Source organism: Haemaphysalis longicornis, unplaced genomic scaffold (genome assembly GCF_048455015.1).
Source record: "Haemaphysalis longicornis isolate Haplotype H1 unplaced genomic scaffold, Haemaphysalis longicornis Haplotype H1 scaffold_1, whole genome shotgun sequence".
In the NCBI taxonomy this organism is placed as follows: Eukaryota; Metazoa; Arthropoda; class Arachnida; order Ixodida; family Ixodidae; genus Haemaphysalis; species Haemaphysalis longicornis.
This window is the reverse complement of record NW_027526203.1, coordinates 369034965-369057356: the sequence shown is the minus strand read 5'-3', so window position 1 is coordinate 369057356 and position 22392 is coordinate 369034965. Positions and strand designations below refer to the sequence as shown.

The 22392-nt window shown below is 48.0% G+C and overlaps 1 long non-coding RNA gene across 1 annotated transcript in view; it reads left to right on the top strand.

Moving 5' to 3' along the window:
- The window catches only part of LOC144171421 (uncharacterized), a 293332-nt gene that overhangs the window by 85741 nt on the left and 185199 nt on the right, over positions 1-22392 (top strand). Inside the window, exon 3 of the long non-coding RNA XR_013322957.1 lies at positions 3334-3417. This is a non-coding gene — a long non-coding RNA (uncharacterized LOC144171421). The remainder of the gene's footprint in view (positions 1-3333; positions 3418-22392) is intronic.

Here is a 22392-nt window from a genome sequence, read left to right as displayed (position 1 = left end):
CCGAGTATCACGAAGATGCGGTGAAGAGGGATGAAACATGGCTGTACAAACGGGCCGTCCGCGATTCTTACAAGCCGTTTAGGCCATGCATTCCCCATCTTCCTGCGCCCTACCCCAATTTCACCGTATGCACCTCAATACGGACACCTAACATCCTCATCACCACTGCGTGTCTCCAGCAGTAAGGCTCCGTTGAGATCCCTTATGCCACCATCGCCCCTGCCCAGGAGTTTAGAGCACTGTCTCTCCTCTTGCCCCATCGCTATATAATCCCCTCATCTTCTCCACCTTTCTGGCATTCCTGGCTGGTGTCAGCGGGACATCACGACCAGCTAGCCATGGTCTACAAAACAACCTACCTGCCCTGCGGCGTTTGATTTTGTACAGGAAATAAAGTGATTTTCCCTCTCTCCATTGAAGTCGTTAAGCCGTGCTCACGACACACAAGAGTGGACGACTATCGTATTTCTTTGCGTTTATGATGAACCTTGTTGAAGCTGTGAACATATGTGGTGGCCAGTTTGCTGTCTAAATGTTGATTGATTATTGATCTGATTGTGATTGGCACAAAGAAACGCATCCCGCTACGACCACTATGAACGCAGTAACTTAGGTTTGAATTGTCATTTGAAATTAATTTTTCTGTTAAATACCTCAAATAGTAATTATGTAAAAATTCTAATGGTTATTTTGCAATTAGCAATCGTTTTTACGACCAGAAAACGGCTTTAGTTGGTTTCTTGTTTTTATACAGCGCGATATTTTCGAGACGTTGCAGACTGGAGTACAGAGGCTTTCGCACAGATTAAATACCGCTAGTATCATGCGAAATTGTAGGTCGTACTGTTCGTTTGTGGATGCTGATTCACAATTTGATTTACGTTTAAAGAAAGGTACGCGCTGCTCAGGGTGCAAACTTCCGCTTCTGGTTCCAACTTCCAACAAGCCTCTGCAGTCGTATCTCGCCTTTTCAATAGGACGGCCCCTTTCGACCGGATTTTATTGCCTTCGCATAGCAGTCTTACAGTCAAATGAATCACATGATTTTTTACAGGAGTGAACATAATGATGTCGATACATGCCTCCAGAGTACACAGCTACTAAAGCTCTGCGAGTAGAAAATGGCGCGAAATATTTCTGACATTGTATGTGGTGCAGAATTGCTGTACACTTTTTTATTTGCGCGACTTGTTACTGCATGCGTGTTTCTAGAAACACTCCAGCATCCTACGCCAGCTCGAACGTCCACCGAGAAGAGGCATAAATCTTGCCAACTGCAATTTTACGGCTTTCGTTGAAGTACCGCTCCGACGTGCTCACCCATATTTAAGGCAATGATAGCAGGATGAAACAGCATAAACGCTCAGTGGGGCTGTAAACTTTGAGAATACTGCAAAATGAACGTCGAGCGCTTTTTTTTTTTGTTTGTTTGTTTCCTCTTGATAACGCGCTCCAATGTGCGCAAGAAGGTCAGAAATCAGCGCGAGCACCTATATATGACAAAAGTTTATCTGCTTCGGGCGGAGATCAAGGGCGGCCGAAGAGTAGCGGCCAACGGGCAGATAAAGAACGGTCCGAACTGCCTTTCCAAGGGCTTCCCGAAATTCGCCATGCTGAAGTTATTCTGGGCGTCGTCCGTGCGGTGGCGCAGCCGAGAAGCGGCAGCAGCAGCGGGAGTAATGGCGACAGCGGGCCCTGCAGCGGCGCCACGCTTGGACGCACGCGTTGTCGCTGCAAACGGCCGCGCTCCGAGCGTCGTCGCAGCGTCGGAGAAGCTGCCGCTCGTGTAGCAGCCGGCCACGCAACATTGATTCGGGCCGGATTATTGCCCGAGCGGTACGCGGACGAACATCTTCCGAGGGCCCGGGAGTTGGATTTTTACGACGGATTAAGCGGGCCACTCGAGCCTTCAATCCGGGACGACCTGATCCCTCGTCAGCTCAACGCCCCCTCGTCGGCCCGTCCACTCCATAAAGGGTGGCTGCTGTCCCTGAAGCGTGTCCGCAGCAATCCCTGCTTCCGCGCCAGTCGGGATGATCGCGCTGAGCAGAGGGGCTCGTGTCGCGCTCGCGCTCCACCGGCGCCGGGGATTCGGGCGCGCGCCTAGCGGAACCGAGCCCCGACGCCAGCGCCATCTGCCCGCGCTGCGCGCCACGCACGCTGCCACGCTCCCTAAGGCGGCTGCCAAATTCACTCGCACATTGAGAACTTGTGCGCTGAGCGTTTGTTCGGCCAATTAGCCGCCACGCTGAGCTTTGACACCGAGTGCGAATGTATGGCTCCGTGCGCACAACTTAACGCGAGTGAGGAGAGGCCGTATAGCTTAGCGTTCTGAGCCTGTTGGAGCTGAAACGCAGAAAAACGTTTTTCGGGTGACAAGCACATGCAGTCTTATTTACGTTGATCCTTCGAACGAGCAGTCAGCCACGGACACTGACAGCATTCTAAAAACCTGTCCCCATGAGTTGCAACAATACTTTTAAAGCGAAGCTTTATGTGGGTATGGCAAAGCGAAATTCCGCCGGTCCCGTGTACGCAGAAAACTCCTCTGGCGCAGCCCCATGCGCATGCACATGCGCAAAAAAACACATTAGAGTGGAGTTAGAAGCAAGGGGTAGAGTCTGGATGGGTTTATAGATGGAGTAGTTAAACTCTATCATCTACAGACACTGGCAACGGCGCATCGGAGGGAGTGAACAGGAGTCTCTCTCTCTCAGCAGAGCGCCCGCGCAGCGAGCTACGGCGTGAAACACCGCTCAAGCGATAACGGCGGGCAGGGGCGTGGCAGTGCGGGCGGAGCAACGTCAACATGTCAGTGGCAAACCGCACGTTACAACTTCGCTGGTTAACCATGTGTACGGAGTCATGGGCTCGTTTTTTAAAAATGCATGGCAAGTTAAGTGATGACAGAGGTTCCCCGCACTTATAACCATTCCATAACAATCATAATTAACGTTTGTGTCGCCAACATCATAATGGTTGTCAATGAATGCAAGGCAAAGATGCATTATTTCTTGCTTTCCAGCAAAAAAATATCTCAGCGCTTCTTTTATTACTATGAATAACGCCCGTCACGCCCTCACAAAAAGAGGTAACCAACCCGGGGTGGGAATCGTCCGCACGCGCTTTGACGACCTCTCTTCCTCTGTTGCTCTCTGTCCGCGGATTGACTGATTTATTTATTTATTTAGTGATTGATTTACTAATTGATTGATTGATTGATTGATTGATTGATTGATTGATTGATTGATTGATTGATTGATTGATTGATTGATTGATTGATTGATTGATTGATTGATTGATTGATTGATTGAACAACTTTTATTTGCCCAGATTTGTCGCTCAGCCGTCGGTCAGGAGCCCTTGGTCCCTTGCGGCGATCGTGGCCGTCTGGACGAGCCGGGTCTGGATACCCGGGTAGGAGCTGAGTAGCGCTGTCTCTTACTGCTCCTTCGAACTAATGTTGAGTGTAGGCTGTCCTGACGTACTGTTCTGCGGGTCATTTCTCCGGAGAGGGCAGGACCATATTATGTGATGTTGGTTAGCCCTGTCGCCGCATGCCTTGCATTTATCTGGGTAACATCGGCAGTAAGACACTGGATTGGGGAAACCATTGGTCTGCAGCCGTCGCCACGCCACTGACGGCCATTTGCTCAGTGTCCTGTCTAGGGCTGGGTATTTTTCCCTTTCTAGCCTATAGTGGTCAATTATAACTCTGTAGCAAACCCGTCTGTCCCTGCCTGACCGTCGTATCGAGTGAGCGTCGGTGTTAGGAGTTTCGACATCGGCTCGGTCAACGAAACCTCCAGCCTCGTTTTGCGCACACTCATTATGGAGCACGTTTTTGCTGACGCGTACCATCTATTACTCACGAAGTAATAAAAAGCAAGAAAGGCGCCACAGAAAGTTAAACAAAAAAAGCAAAAATAACGACAGGATCACAGAACGTCAACATTAGAAATGACCCTTGCCATCACCTTGAGAATCGCGCAATTTGTTCAAGTTAAGAGCTATTGAATAAATCACACTCCCTGCCTCCACTATCGCGGCAAGGGGGATGGAAGCAAGGGATGTGTCGTGCACTGCCGCATGGCAGGATGGCTGCGGTTGAGCAGGTTGTTTTATAGATGCTTTCGTGTACTTTGGATCGCTTTGTCGGCTCCATAGCTAAGCATACAGGCGGGCGTAAAGTTATGGGAATGTGTCGTTGCACTAGAAACCAGAGCACGGCGACGTTTTCAAATTTATCGCGCCACTATCGCTGTTGCTGGATAAAGTGGTGCCTCTCTGCGCACGGAGGAGTTGACCACCCGTGACGCGACCGGTTTAGCTAAGAACGGAACGTACTCCATCCGTTGCTCAATCCTCTCCTTGCTCTAGCTTAGGAGCTTTGAAATACACTGACCGGCATTTTAAATGAACTGCTTCGTTCATTAGGGGAACACCTTAGATGCCTCATCGCACGCGAAAAGTGATAGTTGGCGTCGTGCGCCAACACAAATTGCGCCAAAATGTCCCCGCTGCAGAGAGAAAAATAAAAACACCGTTGGGATCGTGTGGAATTTAAACCCGGGTCACCAGAGGAAAAATCAGGTGCGTTTTCGCTGCGCTAATCTAGCACCCCTTAAAAATGGAACAAGGATTAGCGCTGCGCGTGTCGCGGGACAGGTGAACATGTTGGCACGTGAGCAAAACAAGTGCACGCAGAGACAGCTCTGACTAAGGACGCTGGCGAGGGTATTGCGGCAAGTCTGAGTGTCGGAGTGAGTTGTACACCTGTGTAAAAAGACTTTGTGTGCATTACGGTGCTGCTATACACAGAGTGCATATTTGTATACATATAGGCCTCCTATTTGTATACAAATAAGAGGGGTTTAGCCTCCTGAATGCCCGCTGCGGTGGCTCAGTCGTCGTGCTGCGGAGCCCAAGGACGCAAGTTCGATCCCGACCGCTGTGGCTGCTTTACAGATGGAGGCGAAAAGCGAAAACACTTGCGTGTCGACGTTTCGGCGCACGTTAAAGGTCGCCAGGGGGTAAAAATTAATCCGGAGCCCTCCATTACGACGCTCTACACAGTCCAGGAGTATCTTCGGCGCGTTAAGCTCCCAAAAAGTTTGAATTTTAGCCTCCTGAATGGGTAGCGGGGGGGGGGGGGGGGGGGGGGGGGGGGGGGGGTAATAGGCTCCTCCCCGGGAGCGATCTTCAGGCAAAATTGCGCATATTTGCGTATAGAAAATGTGTGTTCGTCATATGGATATATAGAGCTTTGTGTATGTAGCACTGGGCTTCTCATATTTGTTTCTCCCAAGCTGTGTGGATACGGTATGGGGGAGGTGCATTTGAGGAGTTACCGTTCCTTCCTCAGAAGCAGGGGGGCCAGGATTCGACACCAACATTTCCAAAATTGCGAAATCAGTTTCCTTTTCAGACCTGTGCTCGGCCATGCGTCGTGGCACCTGCGACGAACAGACACATGCATGTGATGGCCCACACATGCTGACGGACACACGGGCACGCGCACAAGGTACGGCCACAATCTGGGACAATTAGTACCATTAAAAGCTAAAAGTACCTCACATAACAAACAATTTGCAGCTGTCGCTGTAAAGAGAAGTAATTGAGGCGAATGAGGACTCACTCATGCAGCGGCGGTCCCACGGAGGCTCAGTCAACAGTAATGATGACAGTTGGGCGAACCACGAAGATTTCGGGATGATTGTGGACGCTGAAGTCAAAAGAGGGCAATCGTAGCGGTGGGCCACCCACACCACCTCGTCGGAGGAACGGCCTCTTGCTCGAAACACACTGCACGCTGCATGCGGTGCACGATGGGCGAGGGGTTTTTTCAAGCTCTTTTACTGGATGCACGAGGTATATGAAGTGCCCAGATGTTTTTTTATAAAGCCACGGAAGTATAAAACGGCAAAGTAAAACGCGATCTGTACACATCATTCGTACAAGGAGAAACTTCAATAATCATCCCCAGCCCAGTGCTATGTCGGTATTACTTGCTGCGTTCGCGAAAACCTTCCTCAAGAAGATGCGTAAAAAAATGGGCCTAACCCACTAGATGCAGGTTCTACAATGAATCTGAGCGCATTTTATTCCGGATGGTGAACGTCACTGACAGAGCTCCATGCACCAACATAACACGACACGCTACTCCCGTCAATTTGTGCACACTGGGCGCGATTTCTTTTATAAACGGTGGAAAGAGACACGAAGTTGCGCCAGAGAAACTTTCCTGGCGAGTAAACGAAGCGGCGTAAAGGGAATACGAGTAGACCCACTGCGCAGCGCGTGGGAGCACCTATCCAAGCTCCTTTGTCGTCCCAAGAAATCAGCGAAAAGCGCAGCGTCAAGCGAGGCGCTCGACTCGCGCGATGGCTCCATATTGAAATTTCACGGATCGTCGATTGGAATTGGATTTCCCTGCGCTTCTTGTTCGGCGGCCGCACTTTTCGGTGGGCAGGCGGGACGTGAGGTGCTCATGTTTTGCATACGACACGGGATTCCTGCACCGAGGCGAAACCGTTCGAGGGGGCCTATCGAAGTGCTGTCGTGTGCGACGCGTTCCTGGAGAGCCAAGTTTTCCCAGAAGGCCGCGTGTAATCTAAACAAATTACTCGCATCGTGGCGTCTCGCGGCATCAGGTTTCGATGTTTCTCCTCCTGCGCGGCAGTTGCTCGCGTTGGCCGCTTCGGAGCGCTCGCTTGGTTCCGTTCCACTTGCCGAGCTCGCTCAGGAATATCGCTCTTCTGCTCGCCGCCAGATCGCGCCCTGCAAAGCGGTACTTTGATGGTGAAAAATAAGTCGCCTTCCCAGTTATAGCCCTCTTATGTTGCACTGCTTAGTGCGCGGGCAAACGGATATGTCCAGCACTGGGAGGCCGACAAACGGGAAGTCATATGGGCCTGCACTTTTAGAACCGGGAACTCGATGGGATGCCCACGCCAACTTTGCGTTATTTCTTTATCGACAGATGCGTCCCCTCATCCATCTGCTACTACGGCGTTTAAGTTGGTAGTCTGCATTGATATATACCGCTCCTACCGGAAGAAAAACCAGCACTCTTACGAACTACGGTGCTTCTTGCCATGCTTTGTGAATATTGCAACGTGAAGGTATTGCAGTCTGGAATTTTGTTGCCGTCAAGTGCGTAATGTATATAAACAAAACAAACTATGCACCTCGGTTGACTGGTCGCCGGGTTGGCCCTGTCTAAACGTTTCTTTAAATGTTCGTGTCACACTTCTGCCTAACGGTGGCTGACCGTTTCTTATTAAGACTCCCTGGCGGTGTCTATATCCATGTCCAATGCCTCAGGTGCGTTTTCCTATGTCCATCAGCAATGAATGATGCGGCTGCGTCACCAAAGGGACGATGCCACTCGGCGAAACCTTGCAGAAAAGAAATCAGCAGTGCCCTTGGCGGGTCATGTGGGCCCGCCCAGTCAACTGCCTCCCCCCATAGGTTCTAATTGGTGTTCAACGCACCGAAGATACAACAGGGCTATGCGGCACCTATAGCGGAAGGCTAAGGAGTAATTCAGGCCACTTGGGGTTTTCGAAAGTTACGCACATTTACGCACTGGGAGTTGTCGTATGCAGCAACCATTGCAACCTCAGCCACCCCGAAGGGGAATTGAGCTCGTGATCTCATGTGCAGCAGCGCGACGCCTTAGCCAGCACACATGGCACCGCTTAGGGTTTAATACCTTGGTTCAGCAGCGCATTGCGCTTCCACCCACTTCGCAACATATTTTTTTCCCCTGTTTGTCCCTGCAGGGAGTAGTGAGTGGACCGCAGCTTGTTAGCGGCTCGGGTGGATTTGCCGCTGTAGGCGGAAAACCATGTGTTATCACCGCATGCGTACATTATCATGCACATGCACACAGACGGGGCTGTGAAATAATTTGACTCGTGTCTGTGCTAAATCCCTTACTCACTCGAGCAGCAAGAAAGCACAAGAGGGTGGTTTCCATTTTTTATTGTTTCTTGCTGACGCCGCCTGGCCTCTGGAGCCGGGCGCCGTCAGCAACATTGACGTATATCCTGGGCGTTCGCAAAACGCCTGCCATAATGAGCCAGCTTCGAGGTCGCAGAAAGAAATAACAAATTAAAGTTTAAAAAAGTATGCCTAAGCGACATATTCCCGCTGTGACTACAAATCGCTATGCGCGAACGTACTTTTCTGGGGCTCGACTTTTCCTGCGTAATGAGGAGATTAGCACTAAGTCCCGAGCCGAGCGGGCGTAAAGCAATAATCTCATCGACACAAGCTAATCCTCCTCTGGTTGCTCCTTTCTATGACGGGCCCGTGACGGCTTGAAATCTGCAAATTAAAACGCCCTTTTTTACTCCGTCTTTTCATAAGCAGCAGAACGGCCCCTCCCCACGATAGGGCAGTAAATGCCGCCACTGTGTCTCCCTTGTCCGTTTTTTCCACTTTATAGACGTCGTAGCTCGAACTTGAGGCGTGGCTACGATGCATTGCGCTTCTGCAGCTTTTTAAAAACTAAGAGTACCGTAGATAGAAACTCTAGGGCGTAGACCATGTGTGATTGTTAAGGTGATTGTTTCCAGTGAATTGGCATGAATCTGGTGTCAATGTAGTTTCATTAACTGATGATTGCTCAGTAGTCTGTGCGTATAGACTGCAATGTGAAAAAGCGCGATATGCATGTTCAAACACAAAATATCGACAAGCCGTCATTTGTTATCAAAATTGCCAATGCCGAATGTTGTCTCGTTATGGCACAAAATGGTCCTGAACACGGCCGGGCTAAAGCGGCGGCACGCGCTCGCACGCCGCCGCCATAACTGGCCGTGTCCTGAAATCGCTTTTGAAATGCTTTGTAATATTATTTTAGGTGTTCAGTACCTTAGGACTGCACAATCTCCGTCCGCGTCCGTGCGCATAGCACTTACTATCACAAAAATCACACAGGCACCGGCGGGATTCGAGCCTGTGTCTGGTAGACCAGACAGGATTAGTGTGAGCAGTCTTACGCATTGGGCTACGACCGTGAGTGCTAGGCTAGGGCTAGGCCCTTTGACACCGCACAACCCATCCTGGCTCGGGAGGTGGAGACGATGCACCCGGACCCAAGAGTCATCAGCGGCCAAGCTCCACGGGTCCTCCCTGGCCGCATCAGCAGGGACGCCCGCTCCATATTCCTCCGCATGCGGCTCGACTTCTGCAATGTGGCAGGCCGCTTGCACCGACATGGCCGCCGGTCGTCGCCCACATGTGCCGACTGCGCAACAGAGCCCGAGACCCTGGAGCACCTGCTCTTCTCCCGCCGCCATCATGATGTCCCGAGAGCAGAGCTTCGGGCGGCGGCACTGCAGCGTCTCGGGCTGCCCATCCACACACTGATGGACCTGCTTTTCCCGGCGGGCCCCAGGTCCACCCGGCGGGGAGCCTTCAGACTTGTCCTGGCCTGGAACCTGGAACATATTTTTAAACTGTCACCTTTTAAGCGGCAGAGCGCCTATGGCAGTTTGTGCGCGGAACGTTTGGGAGCACAACAATCAAGACGCGCAAGCCGGCATGTCACGTGGTATTTTTAGGTGCGGAGTACCTTAGGACCGCACAATGTCCGTCCGCGTCCGTGCGCATAGCATTTACAATCGCAAAAAAGTCACACGGGCAAAAGGCAGGATTCAAGCCTGTGTCTGGTAGACCAGACAGAGTTAGTGTCAGTCGTCTTACCCATTGAACCACGACCGCGAGCTAGTACCCGAGAGTCAAACGGCTTACTCCCTCGCCTGTAACGGTTCGGAATACCTTAAGACCTCCCAGTGTTCCTCCGCTTCCATCCGTGCGCACACCACCATCTAGCGAAAATCAAGCGAAATTCAGTTTGAGCCGTGAGTTGCAGTTGCATTTACGGAATAATCAAGGTGCAACTCACGGCTCAAATCAAATGACGGTCGGGGCGCAAATCGGATGTCCCTCGGGGCGCAACTTGGATGTCATTTCGAGTCCCCGTACTCCGCATCTCGCCATCATGCATGGAGTCGAGATGCTGCCATTTTCTAACTTCATTTCTGAGTCAACCACAATAGCTACGAGCAAGAAAACGTTTGCTTGGCCTGGATATCCATAGATGACCGATTATTTTCTGAAATGCGTGCGCAGGAAAAAAACCTTTACAAAAACAAAAACAAAAGAGAAGCCATTCAATCACAACCTGCTGGCGCGTTACAAGAGCTACTGTAATGTTTTTGGTAGGCTTCTGAAAAACGCTAAAAGAAGCATTAAGTTTTTCATAAGACTCTTTCTTAGCGTTTTTCTGGTGCCATAGAGGCCACATGTTTTCGATCACGTAAGTAATTGCGAATTAATGAAAGTGCTTGGCAAACACCTATAGCGTTTAGTTTGGCAAAAACGATGTCGTGATTCTGAGAATAAAAAACAGGGGTGTTGGTTTCGATAACTTTTATTCTTCTCACGTGAAGCTCATAGCTCATTTTATCAGCGACGCCCTTTCACACGTAATGAACCTATTCTTCAAAACTGGTGTCTTTCCAAGTTGCCTAAAGTTAGCCAAAAATACGTCTGGTGTCAGTACAGATGCCCAACAATATTTGACTTCTTTCTGTGTAAACATTTTCTTTGTTGGTGTTTTTTTAGGATTGCTACTCCAGTTAGCCGCATTAAGTGTACTTTTTGTATGTACTTATTTGTAGGAGGCCGAAAAGCTCATTCTAAAAATTTCGATTCATTAAACCACGACACGATTTTTGCTAATATAAACGCTGTAGGTGTATGTGGACCAGCACTTTCCCTAATTCGCAGTTACTTAGGTGACGTAAAACATGTGGTCTCTATTTCTGATACTCGTTCTTGTACCAGACTAACTAACATTGGGGATCCACATGGCTCGATTTCGTGACCAATTTTATTTCTACTGTACATTAATGGCCTACTAGACCAAATTAAGCGTTTACTTGTATTTTATACGCTCATGTCACGACAATTCGTTCTTCTAACACATGTTTGGATTCACTAATATCTCAACTTAGGGCTGATGCCGCTAAAATCGTTCATTCGTACGCTGACAATATGGTCAATATTAATGGTACTAAATCACAATGTGATTGTTCCATCCCCACTTAAAACTGTTCCGGGAAACCCATGCATAATCCTTGGTCCGAATTTGCTTCATGCTACTGACCATCTTGCTCCGTGCTACTGACCATGCCACACTTCTCGGTGTCGAACTCGACAGCCATTTTAAACTTATAAATCACATATCTTTATTAACACGCAAAGCGGCGTGTGGTGTAAGAATACTCATCAGAGCCCGACCCTATTTTAATGTACGCGTATTAATTTCAGTTTACGTCGCATTCCTTCAGAGCCATATCGCATATTTTATTTCTTCTTGGGGCAATTATGAAACTCCTTGGCACCTTTACAGCCCACACAAAACCAAGCTTTAAGAATAATCACTTACAGCCACTTTAGATGCGAAGCATCTCTTGCTCTCAGCTCCGTCGTTCGTCATCCGTCCATCCGCACCTCTCCCCCTACACTATATAAAAAAAGAAATAGTTAGCGGCGCCCGGTTTCGATCCCACGACTCTCTGGCCGCAACGCGAGGTACGTGGCGCTCTTCCCACTGCGCTACAAAACCGAGACAGGAGCAAGTGCTACGAACGCGCCTTTTGTCATTGACTCATTCAAACTACGTCAAGAAGCTACTGATACAACGAAGGCACGCGAAGCTGAACGTCAACGGAAACGACGAACTGAAAACTTTAGAGGAGGATGTTGAATTTCCCGTGGGAAAGCTGTGACGGGAAGCGCCACGCGCCTTGCAGCTCAACCAGAGAAGAGGACGAAGAAGGCAGGCAGCGGGGTAGGAGCGTGAGCACGCAATAAAGACGAGAACCAGGAGGTGTTCGATCAGGTAACGCCGGTGTCGGTCTCTTCGCTGTCTCCACATTTCTCTACATTTCTCTGTCTCTACATGGGGGTTCACACTACGTTCCCATTCGTGCTCCGATAAATGAAACAACATAAAGGCAACACAATGGAACCTACACGGAACCCCTATGATGCTTCGTATCCTCCTCATGGTTCCCCACGGGAAGATGGTGTAATTTTTCATCTAATCCGTTGGCATTACTCCCACATTTAATAGTTTGTCACTTGGTGATTTAAATAAATACTCTCGTTGCGTCCTCACGTATAATTTTTTAAAGGAATTTACCCATTTGGTTGTTATCGAAAAACCAAACCCTGAATTTTGCTGGCACTCGATTTTCACAGCATAATAACTATGTTTTACCAAAACGTAGGGTTAACTCCGGCTAACTAAATACGAACTATTTGTCGACATCATTCTAAAACCCCATACCCCCCCCCCCCCCTCAACCCCATTAAATCATCTCGTTCTATTAATTTATGTATAAGTGGCAGATTCGCCAGATCATGTTGGCAAATTAAGTGGCAATATTGTGCTTTCATATAGGGATAAATATCTCCTAGGTATATCTGTTTTGTGTAATATTTGGTTGTAATAAACAATATTTTTCTTTGTGTGTAAACATTTCTTTGTGTTTTTTTTTAGGATTGATACTGCAGTTAACCGCATTAAGTGTAGTTTTTGTGTATACTTATTTGTAGAAGTTCTCTCTCCAGTCTCCTAGACCTCCTAGAGTTATTAAGTGCAGAGCACTTTAGGGGCTAGCCTTCTCGTCGTAGCTCCCTGTAACACGCAACGCAAAACGCTCTAAGATGTCAGGCGGCGCAGCCGATAACGGACGCAAGTAGAGCCCGGCGTACCGTCGTAGCGGCGTCCCACAGAGGCTTCGAAAACCAAGGGGTTTATAGAGTAATATCTGTTCGAAACTCGTGAACCGCTGGCGCTTGTCAAACATCTCCCCGTTGTTTAAAGAAAACTGCAGCTACGTTTGTGGCAAAATATACGGAATTAACCGGCAGCGCCCGCGTTCATTTAGTTAGGAAACCCGCCGCGGTGGCTCAGCGGCTAAGGCGTTGCGCTGCTGAGCACGAGGTCGCGGGTTCGATTCCCGGCCGCGGCGGCCGCTTTTCTGATGGAGGCGAAAAGCAAAAACGCCCGTGTGTACGAGATTTCGGCGCTCGTTAAAGATCCCCAGGTGGTCAAAATTAATCCGGAGCCCTCCACTACGGCGCGCCTCATCGCCTGCGTTGCGTCGGCGCGTTAAACCCTACAATCAATCAATAATTTAGTTACGAACGCTCGTTGGGTTATCTTTTACGACAGTAAACGAAAAACAGTGGCAGTGCAGGAAAAAAAATGGCGCGTTCCGAACTGCGCATGCCGTAAGGCGCTGGCGGCTCCGGCACGTGCGGGAGGAAAAGCAATCACAAAAACAACAAAACTCCCGCTGGCGCTGTTTCAGGCAGGGTGCGCGCGAACACTGCGAAGACGGGAAATTTGAATTGCATTGAACAAACGTCCGTTCCATTCATCAAGAAAGGAGTGAGACAGGGCGGCGAAGAGCGTGATGGGTGGTAGAAGCGATCGGATAACGGCGCTGCAGCCCATTATGGCGAATCACTACTCTGCCCTTCCGACAGCTTTCACGTTCAGTGGAACGGCTGTAATTGTTCCAAACATTTCAACAGCAACAATAAACTGAAACTGAGAGTGAAACGTCGTTGTAGTTCATCGAATTTCTTTTGTTGGCGCTATACATTGGTCACTCGAGTGCATTGTGGCGAAGATGAACCACGGTATTGCCTTGAAGTGTCGAAGTTTTACAGCGGAGCTGTTGCATAGTAACCATTTTTGCCTGTTTCCAAAGGCATATAAAAAATCTTCTGAAGCGCTTGTCATCATTTCCTGATCGCTATAATATCATTTCCGCCGCTCAATACGGATTTAGGAAAAGTAAATCAACTGAGTTGGCACTGCTCGGTTAAAAAGAGTTTATACTGGACAATTTTGAAAACAATAATGTTGTTCTAGGTATTTTCCTCGATTTCAAAAAAGCATTCGATTACGTCAATCACGATATTCTCCTTCAAAAGCTACACCGATGCGGATTTTGTGGGAAAACTGATTCTCTAATATCATCTTGTGTATGCCATCTATCACAGCTTTTTGAAATTGGAGAATACATTTCAACAACAAAGCCATTTAAGTATGGCGTGCCACAGAGAAGCATTTTAGGTACGTTTCTTTTCATTTTGTACATCAGTGAGATGGTAATATAGATGAAACAGTTAAATATATAATATATGCCGGCGTCACAAGTTAATTTTATTTCGGTAGCTCAGGTATTGATTTGGCAAATCGCGCAAGTAGGACTCTTGCATGTGTTAGCAGTGCGGCATCAAACAATAATTTATAACTGAATGCTAGCAAAACCGGAGCAGTACTTTTTTATCCCCGTCGGAAAAGCTGCGCTGTTGCACCTATTGTGATCAATCAGACTCCAGTCGAATTTGTTAAAGGCTGCGTCTAATCTCACGGCAGCCGTGAGAATTACCTCCGGGAAATTCTCACGGCAGTTTCCATAAAAGCTGGCTGGCCGGTAATTTGCTGAATATTATTACGTCCGAACTTAACCTAACGTAACATAACCTGACCGAACCTTACGTAACCTAATTGAACGCGTCATAACCTACCCAAATCCTGCCAAACTGCAACAAACCTAATCTAACCCAGCCCAACGACACAGAACACAACCTGTAATGAACATAATTCAACCAATTCTAGAAGTCCTGTGCGTCGATCTCTTGATATAGTAAAAACCAGAGTAAAAAAAGCACTAACAAAATCACGATGACCAAAAAATTCCGAAATTAAAAAAAAAAAAAAAAACATCCCTACGTTGGACTCGAACCTGAGCCTTCTCGTGTTACACCGAGCACTATACCACAGTGCTACAGGGGCAGCCGCAGACAAGGCATTTTAGGGAGATATTTATCAGATTGAATCTCCGCGTAGCGTGCTTAGCCAATAAGAAGCGACTGCCGTGAGAAATTTCTGACGGTAATTCTACCGTTTGCCGGGATAATAGACACTACCTTTGTTAAATGTTTCAAAACATTAGGTGCATATTGTGACGAAGCCAAGGACGACGCAGTTGTCTTGAAGGAAAAACAAGTTGTTTGGAGCGAACTTGTGCTCCCCTAACAACTCAAAGAATACAGATGCGGCGAAGCAGCAGTCAACAAAGTGACGTGTGCAGGCGAGTGTTCGGGAATCGAATACCGCGCCGTATGCTCTGCGGGCATTTATCTCTCGGCATGAATGCTTGTCGAACCGTCGAGTTACATCCAGAACACTGTAGATCAAAGAAGATTATTCTAGGGTGGTGACGTTAGTTCAATACACTCTCCCTATCACAGGAGATAACACGTGCGGCATAAAGAATGGAACACGCGCTTAACAAAACATTAACAAACAAGCACAATGCATCGTTAGCGGCAATACTTTGAAGAAACTATGGTATGTAATAAACGCACTGACTACTTAATCCGAACAAAATCTCAACAATATAAGATAGGGTGATGAACGAAGACGGACTTAGCACAACGTTACTTGCTACTTGATTTAACCTTGATGTTATGTACCGACTGCAGCTTCATGAATTCAAAGTGTGAACAAAGCAAATTTCGGGGCTGCCTTGATACTGAGGTTACCGTTGAACGTCACTTGTAGGTTAAACGGCAAGGTACTCTGGCGCCCTTTGTTTGCCTTGAAAAAAGAAAAAAGCCGATGAAACCCTCATTGAAAAAAAAAACAAAAAAACAAAAAAAACGAGGCTTTGCCAAGATTCGAATCATGGACTTTCAAAACAAAACGCCAGTACCCATGCGCCCAACCGCTCGACCATGCCAGAACACGATGGGGGCCCCAAGAATTTGGTACCCTAACAGAGTCTGCAAACGAATATTTTCGAGTTATTTGCTTTGGTCGTATTTGAGAGATTTGAGCCGTGGTTACGCTTGTTTCTTACGCACCCACCTTGGTTGCGAGGACAGTTATGCTATTACTACAAGCGATATAACATCAACCCCCTTATTTGAGTCAATAAAAGCTATCGCAAAACCTCGGTCTCCCCTACGCAATCCACGGTAGCAACGAATGGAATGGCATGCGCCGCTAGCATTCTGGCGTTGATAAGGCTTGGTTGTCCCGCACCAATCTTGAACCCAAGCCTCATCATACTAATACTACAAGCGACGTAGTCAGAACTCCCTTATTTAACTAAAAAAAAGCTATCGCAAATACCCGATCTCCCCGATGAAAGCCAAACAAGCCACAAATGAATGAGCGCTTTCGAACAGAAATAGCTTGCAGTTTGTCTCAAGGCAGCCGATAACCGCAAGTTAAAAAGAAATTGATTCTCTTCTGCTGAAAGGAATGACCCCAAAGCACGAGAAGGGCGTGAAACCCGACCGCTGCTGCCCGTTTTCCTCTGCTTTCTCGCGCTGCGTCGACGCCGATATATGTGGCGATCGTAGACGTCGGCGTTGCTCGCGCGTCAGCTCGCGTCGCGTGGTCGGCGTGGTCCCTTACGGGATATGCTTTGGGAATACGCTCCCCGGCGGTAACCCACAAACTGCTCCGCTAATCATCCCCCTTCGCAGAGTGGAATGGCACTGAATTTTTAAGGTGAAAGCCGTGAGTGCCGCATTCTGCGAACAAGCTCCGTCGTTGTAGTAATTGTCGGGCCAAACGAAAAATGGCCGCCACCTTTAAAGAGTCAATGAAAAAAGAAACACTGTGTGATACGACGGGATTTGAACCCGGGTCCGCAGAGAAGCAGCCCGGTGCACTACTAACTGTGCTATCGTTTTTCTTTGACAGTACGAGGACCCTACACTTTGGCAGTACGGGGACACTACGTAGTCGAGCAAACAAAAGAATACCCTAAAGTTAAGAACTAAAGTTGTTGTTGTTCTTTTCTTCGTGGCGCATACATACTTGAGGGATTTAGGGCAAAGTCCCATCTTCGCAAATTTCACAAAAATTGCTAACGTACGAGTTTAAGAATAATGAGTGCCGCGTTACACCTGAACATGACTGAACGTGACTGTAACAGGTGCCCACCGGCTACATATAACCCTGACTCAAGGGAAACTGTGGCGCGTAGCAGTCTTCTTGCCGATGCAATTCGCGCCGTAAGACGAAGAAACGAAAGTGAAGAAAGAGCTACGAAAACACGGGGTAGCAGAAAACAAGCCGATCGAAGTAATTCCCGCCAAAAGACAAGCAAACTAAAGCTAAAAAAGATATATAAATACGATGTAGCAGTGAACAATTTGTTAATAAATATCGCCAGGCTTTCCCCTTCAAAGCACGTAAAGATACTTTAGTGTCCCCAGTAATTTTTTTTTGTTACATGTGCAATGTAAGCAACGCGCTCAGTGCTGCCTTAGTAACATCCTTGTCCGGAAGCTGCCGTGAGTGGCAATGTGATGTACGTATATTTGGCACGTAGTTTTGTCTTATCCGTTTGTATATATCTCATGCCCTTAAACAGAGTGTACATCATGCGGATTATTTCTTCGAGTGATCGCATGCCGCCGGTTTCACAAGTCAACGCGTCACCCACAATTAACAACGTAAATAATGCGTATACATACAGGACACGCAGATTACAACGCTGCGTCACTAACTATAGTCCGAGATGCTGTGTATGTGCCTATTCAACTTTCACCTGAAATATAGAGAACTCGTGCCTCAAAATGCTTTGTAACGAAAGCAGAAAAAGGGAAAGGGACAATGAGAAACCTATTCAGGAAAAGGTGTCCGCCATGGTCAGCATACCTCGAGACCGGGTCAACAGCCCGGTATATGTATATATATATATATATATATATATATATATATATATATATATATATATATATATATATATATATATATATATATATATATATATATATATATATGATGAGGGAGAGGAAGAGAGACTCCCTCGCATGCAGTGTGCATAATGGTTCTGTGTTCATTGTGGGATTGTCCCTGAGGAAGGAAGTTCCACTTCCGAAACTGTTGGACTAATTTATAATAAACAAGTTAACCGCAAAGTTGTTCTTATCTTTTACCTGACCGTTTCTTCTGGCCCGTTGCAAAACTAATCGAAATCTATGTCGTAGACACTCGAGTCACGGCCCGGGGGTGAAAAAGAAGGTCCCCTTCACCCCGAGTTGTCCGAGTGGCGCTGGCTACCATCCCCAAGTGCAGGAATCGAAAAATACCTTAACATAAATACCCGAGAAAGTGGTGGGGAAACAGCCCCGCCGGTAGCGTAGTGGTTATCGCGCCAGACCGGTGTTCTGGAGGTCGTGGGTTCGGATCCCACCCGGCGGGCATTTTTGCGCCACTTAGTTTCTGACTCAAAAAATTCTTCATCTGTGTCTATGACCCACCCCAACCTCCCCTTTGCTTTCCGAGGTTTTCTTGACTGCCAACCATTATTTTCTGTCTTATTTTCACCGAGCCCCTCATTTCCCATTTCTGATTCGCTATATATATATATATATATATATATATATATATATATATATATATATATATATATATATATATATATATATATATATATATATATATATATATATATATATATATATATATATGTATCATGACCAGGATATCTACGCCCACTGCAGGGCAGAGGCCTTTCCCATTAATCTCCAATTATCCCGGTCCTGTGCTAGCTGCGACCAATTTATCCCCGCAAACTTCTTGATCTCATCTGCCCATCTAACTTTCTGCCGCCCCCTGCCCCGCTTGTCTTCTCTAGGGATCCACTCTGTTACCCTTAATGACCAACGGTTATCTTGCCTTCGCATGACAAGCCCTGCCCACGTCCATTTCTTCTTCTTAATTCCTACTAATATGTCCTTAACAGGCGTTTGTTCCCCGACCCACTCCGCTCTCTTCTTGTCCCTTAATGTTACACCAATCATATTCCGTTCCGTTGCTCCCTGGGTCGTCCTCAATTTAAGTCGAACCCTCTTAGTGAGCCTCGAAGTTTCTGCCCCGCAGGTGAGTACCGGCAAGATGCAGCTGTCATACACTTTCTTCTTCAGGGACAATGGTAGGCTGCCATTAATTATCTCATATATATATATTGCTTCTTGTTTCTTACTGCGGGGCAAATAACCGAAAAAAAAATAACAAGCCCTCTCCTTAAATGGCCTCCATTTTCCATGCTGACTCGAAACAACATATTTGATTGATTTTGATTGATTGTGGTGTTTAACGCACCGACGCTACACGGGTGATGAGGCGCGCCGTAGTGGAGGGCTCCGGATTAATTTTGACCTCTTCTGGATCTTTAACGGGAGCCGACATCTCGAGCAAACGGGTGCTTTCGCTTTTCGCCTCCATCAGAAAAGCGGCCGCAGGGGCCGGGTTTCGAACCAGTCTTGCTTCTTAGCGATGGCCAAATTAATGACACGGCCCAACACAGCCATCGTATCAAATCACTTTCCACGTTTGTGATTCTGCAACCTGTTGACAGCCAAGGCACGGAAACATTGTCGGCAATATCGAATCTCCCGCCGCCCTTCGAGCTTCATTCTCTTCCCCGCAACTAACGTCTACACTTTTGAAGGCCCGACCTGTTTGCCGTTCTTGTTTCTTGAAGACCTAAAGCAGCGCTGCTGGAAGACAGGCAGGCTGCGTTTCCTGTTCACAACGCTCGCTGATGTACTGATTGTCGGAGCGCACGTTCGACAAGGCTGCGCAGCGCCGGGGGATGTTGGCCGCCGCCGGTGTGATGAAGCCTGCGCCTATATTCTCGGCCGCGGCTGCCTAACAGTTGGACGCCGGCAATTATGCGACTCGCCGAGCGGCCCAATGCGTATCACGCCGTTTTTACGACCTGCCGAGGTCGTGGATGCAGCCGGCCGGACCCTGCACGCCGACGTTCACTTGAGGCGGGGTGCCGCGCACGGACCCAGCTTGCGGCGAACATCAAACAAGGCACCGAAGCGCACTTTTTTGTGCGTGCCTGGGTTCGGTGTATAGCGCTTTCATTGAATGAGGGCGCTTTTAGTGTATGCTAATCCGTGCCGGGGTTTCCTCCCACGGAGTCTCGTGGCAGTAAAACGACTTTTAAGTGCTGCGAAAAGGCCCAGCCGCAGAGTTGTCCAAGCTAGTGTCGACTAGCCGCATGTTGTGATAGAAAAGGCACGGCGCTTCTAGCGCCGCTGCCGTCAAGTCCGCCGGCGAGCGTAAACTGGGCTCCGAGGTGGGCGGCCCGTGCGGGATACACGAGCCACGCGGGACCCACCTCGATCACTTCTCGCTCAGCCGCGGCCCTGTAAAAGGCGAGTGGCGGTGAAACTATCGGATTCGGAAGTGTGGGTGTCCAGCATGTGGCACCCCTACAGTGAACCGGATACGTAAGAATGATCTTTGCCCTTGCTTACACGTTCGTACGTGAATGATCCGGGTTCTATACTTTGACATTGCATATACATTCGTACGTGACCAACAGAAGTTACGATGCACCCTGCATGAATATTTAGTCATAGGAATGACGCTAAGTCACTTCAATGGCAGTCTGAATTTGGGGCAAAATGTTTTGTTCACGGAGATGTACTCGCAGCAATTGACCACGGTTTCTTGCCCTTTCTTTGCTTCGTGTGGACTGCCCTGGAAGAGGTGCGAGAGGGAGGTAGAATATGAAATCAACACACACCTCCGCGTTTGCATGTCCTACCCGCAAGGCTTTTTCATGAAGCTAATGAACCCTTCCACAGGCTCGCAATGATTTTACTTCGATGGGGTCATGATATGTAGGTGAATGCACATGCTACTGGTTCAGATAGCCCAGCGTACAGTCCGTAAAACAAAACGCTCCTCGAAGCTTGACGTCTGGGACTAATACGGCTGTACCTTTTATATTTCGAGCTTATACGTACTCGCGAACCATGGCAAGTTTCTTTGGCGTCACTATTTTTCGAGGCCTATTTTAGCTCACGTGGACCATTCCACAGCAAAAAAAATACGTGTTGCGCAGCAGTGTGAATAAACAAGTGCTATATATAGGGGAACGACTTTCCCAACTAAAGAGATAATTGCGTGGTTTGTGTATGTCAACGTTCTTTAGTGCAAAGGAAAGATTGCGTACGTTTCAGGCAAAACCTAAGTAGATAACCTACACTACAAGGCAATACCGTGGTTCGGCTTCAGCACAATTCACTCTAGCGACCACTTCAGGTCGTCAACAGAGCAAAATTTGTGAATTGCAGCAGCATCCATGCCATTTGAACAAAACATTTGATCTGCGCTGTGGTGCTACCCAATACATAATGGCATGCCTGCGCTGCGTGGTGCCACAGCGCAGACCAAACTTTCGACATGCTCGACGTCGTTTGCCGAAACTTCATTGCTTGCTAACTACATATATTGGTCAATAGAGTGCATTGCAGTGAAGTTGAACCACATAAAAGATCTTTTCCAAAATACGCGGGGCAGTAGCTGTCATAGGTTAAAAATTAAAAGGGCGTCCATAACTACGTGAAGAGCGCTTGCCGCCAAGATCCTTCCAAGTCCACCTGGTTGGCATTTAACTACGTAGTGCAAAAGAAAAGAGAGAAACAGAATCCCAAAGCTCCACTGGCATGATCCGCGGAGCTGACGTCCCGGACGTGTGGCTTACGCCATCGCCACCACCTACCCCATTACGGCGTCCGGTTGTTTCCGTAGATTAGCTTAGGTCATCCAGCCTCTCGTTCTGCGTGTACTGTGTTTTACTGGTCAGTGCGTCCTCATTGCTTTTACCCAAGGATGCCTGAACGAAAATATATCTTCGGGGAAATTTACCTATAATTTCGTACACGTTCATTTCATCAAACGAGTCACATGAACGGCGAGTATGTGTACGCGATTAAATAAATATATGCTTCGTACCCTCTGGGCAGCCCTCCGAAGGTCTCATTCATTTTTATTTTGCCCCAAGAAGAATGCAGGCTCGTGCAGCTGGAAAACCTGCCCGGCCTTTATGATTCACACGTTTGTTTCTTATTGTGTACCCTCTGGGCAGCCCTCCGAAGGTCTCATTCATTTTTATTTTGCCCCAAGAAGAATGGAGGCTCGTGCAGCTGGAAAACCTGCCCGGCCTTTATGATTCACACGTTTGTTTCTTATTGTCAATACACATCATCATCATCATCATCATCGTCGTCGTCGTCGTCGAAAGCCTATTTAGGTCCACTGCAGGACGAAGGCCTCCCCGATTGACCTCCACCCGCTTTTGTCCTGTCCTGCCCGAGTCCATTCTTTGCCTCTGAATTTCCTTATTTCACCTCTCCATCGAGTTAATGGCCTTCCTATTCTTCTAGTCCAGTCTCTCGGCGTCCATTCTGCTGTCCTTGTGGTTCACCTGTTGTCAGTTCGTAGCACCACATGGC